Source organism: Oncorhynchus masou, chromosome 16 (genome assembly GCF_036934945.1).
Source record: "Oncorhynchus masou masou isolate Uvic2021 chromosome 16, UVic_Omas_1.1, whole genome shotgun sequence".
NCBI classification, from domain to species: domain Eukaryota; kingdom Metazoa; phylum Chordata; class Actinopteri; order Salmoniformes; family Salmonidae; genus Oncorhynchus; species Oncorhynchus masou.
The window spans coordinates 40,838,897-40,843,806 of NC_088227.1; positions in this window are offsets into that span (position 1 = coordinate 40,838,897).

Here is a 4,910-nt window from a genome sequence, read left to right on the forward strand (position 1 = left end):
TGAGGAGCACTTACGACAACAAAGAACAAGACAAGTCAAATGACTGAGGAGCACTTACAACAACAAAGAACAAGACAAGTCAAATGACTGAGGAGCACTTACAACAACAAAGAACAAGACAAGTCAAATGACTGAGGAGCACTTACAACAACAAAGAACAAGACAAGTCAAATGACTGAGGAGCACTTACAACAACAAAGAACAAGACAAGTCAAAGGACTGAGGAGCACTTACAACAACAAAGAACAAGACAAGTCAAATGACCGAGGAGCACTTACAACAACAAAGAACAAGACAAGTCAAATGACCGAGGAGCACTTAGAACAACAAAGAACAAGACAAGTCAAATGACCGAGGAGCACTTACGACAACAAAGAACAAGACAAGTCAAATGACTGAGGAGCACTTACAACAACAAAGAACAAGACAAGTCAAATGACTGAGGAGCACTTACAACAACAAAGAACAAGACAAGTCAAATGACTGAGGAGCACTTACAACAACAAAGAACAAGACAAGTCAAATGACTGAGGAGCACTTAGAACAACAAAGAACAAGACAAGTCAAATGACCGAGGAGCACTTACAACAACAAAGAATAAGACAAGTCAAATGACTGAGGAGCACTTACAACAACAAAGAACAAGACAAGTCAAATGACTGAGGAGCACTTACGACAACAAAGAACAAGACAAGTCAAATGACTGAGGAGCACTTACGACAACAAAGAACAAGACAAGTCAAATGACTGAGGAGCACTTACAACAACAAAGAACAAGACAAGTCAAATGACCGAGGAGCACTTAGAACAACAAAGAACAAGACAAGTCAAATGACCGAGGAGCACTTAGAACAACAAAGAACAAGACAAGTCAAATGACTGAGGAGCACTTAGAACAACAAAGAACAAGACAAGTCAAATGACTGAGGAGCACTTAGAACAACAAAGAACAAGACAAGTCAAATGACTGAGGAGCACTTAGAACAACAAAGAACAAGACAAGTCAAATGACCGAGGAGCACTTAGAACAACAAAGAACAAGACAAGTCAAATGACCGAGGAGCACTTAGAACAACAAAGAACAAGACAAGTCAAATGACCGAGGAGCACTTAGAACAACAAAGAACAAGACAAGTCAAATGACCGAGGAGCACTTAGAACAACAAAGAACAAGACAAGTCAAATGACTGAGGAGCACTTAGAACAACAAAGAACAAGACAAGTCAAAGGACTGCTTGCAGCATACTTGGCTCAGGGACACTGGGATAGAGGTCTGGGTTGTAGATGACAGGCCTCTATTTGATTCATTTACTATTTGATCCCTTTCCCATGTTCCCATCCAGTCCAAAAGCATTGAAGTAAAGGTGAATCAACACCCATTGATGTACATCCTATTGAGTTTCAGGTCAATTCAGTCCTTTTGGAGTCCTTCTCTCCAAAATAAAGTAATTATTAATTACTAAAGTAAAGCAACTCACATTGAGTTGTCCCGTTTGTAATTCCCATCCCATTCAGCTTCTCTTCAGTTACAGTGTTTTTCAAAAGCTGAGAGAGAGAGAGAGAGACAGGGAGAGAGAGAGAGAGGCAGACACAGAAAGAGAGAGAGAGAGAGAGAGAGAGAGAGAGAGAGAGAGAGAGAGAGAGAGAGAGATGGAGAGAGAAAGCGAGAGAGTGAGAGAAAGAGAGCGAGACAGACAGGGAGAGAGTGAGAGAAAGAGAGCGAGACAGACAGGGAGAGAGAGAGAGACAGAGAGAGAGACAGAGAGAGAGACAGAGACAGAAAGAGAAACAGAGAGAGAGAGACAGAAAGAAAGACAGAGAGAGAGAGAGTGAATAGCCTTGCTATTGAGAAAGGCTGCCGTAGGCAGACATGGCTCTCAAGAGAAGAGAGAGAGCTCTCAATGTTAACACATGTTTCTCATGCCAATAAAGCCCCTTGAATTGAATTGAGAGAGAGAGAGAGAGAGAGAGATGCGTATTACTGCTGTCCTTGTAGGATATCTAGTACACCTAAGTGCTTCCCTTTCCTCTCTCTCTTTTTATTTTCTTAACTTTTCTCATCGGCCTGTTGCCTCCAACCCCCCCCCCCCACCCCCAACACACACAAGCTCTGTGTCACGTCCTGTAGCTAACACCGTCTGCATGCTCCCTGGGTGCGTCCAAAATGTTATCATATTCCCTATGTAGTACACTACTTATGACCAGGGCCCGTGGAGCTCTAGTTAAAAATAAGCGCACTATAGAGGGAAAGGGGGTGCCAATTTGGGATGAAACCTCTGACGATCAGTGATATCATAACCTTACTGCACCGCAGCATTACGACTCCTGGACGGAGTGCTTTAAAATAGATTTATTGTGGACCTACTTTAAGAGCCAACAAGATGTGTCATGTGTCATGTTTCAGGATTTCTCTCTTTCTCTTTCCATTTTCAGTCTCTCTCTTTCTCTCTTTCCCTCTCTCTTCTCTTTCTGTCTCTCTCTCTCTCTCTTTCCCTCTCTCTTCTCTTTCTGTCTCTCTCTCGCTCTCTGTCTCTCTCTCTCTTTCCCTCTCTCTTCTCTTTCTGTCTCTCTCTCGCTCTCTGTCTCTCTCTCTCTGCCTCTCTCTCTTTTCTTTCTGTCTATATCTCTCTCGTACTTCTGCAAGCCTCTAACTCTACAAATATATTTTGAGTCGGTATGTTTTTATGTGAGGACAGACATGTTCAGGTGTATCTCTGTTGAGTCTATCTGTATAGTATCTATCTATCTATCTATCTATCTATCTATCTATCTATCTATCTATCTATCTATCTATCTATCTATCTATCTATCTATCTATCTATCTATCTATCTATCTATCTATCTATCTATCTATCTATCTATCTATCTATCTATCTATCTATCTATCTATCTATCTATCTATCTATCTATCTATCTATCTATCTAGTTGAAGTCTGAAGTTTACATACACCTTAGCCAAATACATTTAAACTCAGTTTTTCACAATTCCTGACATTTAAACCCTAGTAAAAATTCCCTGTCTTAGGTCAGTTAGGATCACCACTTTATTTTAAGAATGTGAAATGTCAGAATAACAGCAGAGAGAATGATTTATTTCAGCTTTTATTTCTTTCATCACATTTCCAGTGGGTCAGAAGTTTACATACACTCAATTAGTATTTGGTAGCGTTGCCTTTTAAAATGTTTAACTTGGGTCAAACGTTTCGGATAGCCTTCCACAAGCTTCCCACAATATGCTGGGACTTCAACTGTATGTACTTTGGTGTGAAAAGTGCAAATCAATCCCAGAACAACAGCAAAGGACCTTGTGAAGATGCTGGAGAAAACATGTACAAAAGTATCTATATCCACAGTAAAACGAGTCCTATATGGACATAACCTGAAAGGCCGCTAAGCAAGGAAGAAGCCACTGCTCCAAAACCGCCATAAAAAGGCAGACTACAGTTTGCAACTGCACATGGGGACAAAGATCGTACTTTTTGGAGAAATGTCCTCTGGTCTGATGAAACAGAATTAGAACTGTTTGACCATAATGACCATCGTTATGTTTGGAGGAAAAAGAGGGAGGCTTGCAAGCCGAAGAACACCATCCCAACCATGAAGCACGGGGGTGGCAGCATCATGTTTGAGGGGTGCTTTGCTACTGAAGGGACTGGTGCACTTCACAAAATAGATGGCATCATGAGAAAGGAAAATTATGTGGATATATTGAAGCAACATCTCAAGACATCAGTCAGGAAGTTAAAGCTTGGTCACAAATGGGTCTTCCAAATGGACAATGACCCCAACCATACTTCCAAAGTTGTGGCAAAATGGCTTAAGAACAACAAAGTCAAGGTATTGGAGTGGCCATCATGCCCTGACCTCAATCCCATAGAAAATTTGTGGGCAGAACTGAAAAAGTGTTTGCGAGCAAGGAGGCCTACAAACCTGACTCAGTTACACCAGCTCTGTCAGGAGGAATGGGCCAACTTATTGTGGGAAGCTTGTGGAAGGCTACCCAAAACGTTTGACCCAAGTTAAACAATTTAAAGGCAATGCTGCCAATTACTAATTGAATGTAATGCAAACTTCTGACCCACTGAGAATGTGATAAAAGAAATACAAGCTAAAATAAAATATTCTCTCTAATATTATTCTGACATTTCACATTCTTAAAATAAAGTGGTGATCCTAACTGACCTAAGACAGGGAATTTGTACTAGGATTAAATATCAGGAATTGTGAAAAACTGAGTTTAAATGTATTTGGCTAAGGTGTATGTAAACTTCAGATGGGGTGGCAGCGTAGCCCAGTGGTTAGAGTGTTGGACGAGTAACTGAAAGGTTGCAAGATCGAATCCCCAAGCTGACAAGGTACAAATCTGTCTTTCTGCCACTGAACAAGGCAGTTAACCCACTGTTCCTACACTGTCATTGAAAATAAGGTTATTTTCTTAACTGACTTGCCAAGTAAAATAATTACATAAAAAAACGGTATATTTGGTTTAACTCTTCCACAAATAAATGAGTGAATATCACCCCCCCCCCCTCTCATAGCATTATGGACCTGAACAACCTCTAATGGAATGTATGGAAAATGACATTGTACTTGGGGTGCATCCCAATTCTACACCCTACTCCCACCAAGGTTTGCTCTTGCACCCTCCCTGAAGCCTTGGACTAGGGTAAGCAATGGAGGGAGGGACTTTCGACTGTTGTTAAATCCACCCACACTTTGGGAGAAGGGTGTAGAATTGGGTCACACCATGGTATGAAATATTCATAGGGACCTCAGTGCAGCAGGTTGAGAGCTTCAAGTTCCTTGGTGTCCACATCACCAACAAACTAACATGGTCCAAACACACCAAGACAGTTGGGAAGTCGGCACGACAAAACCTATTCCCCCTCAGGAGACTGAAAAAATTTGGC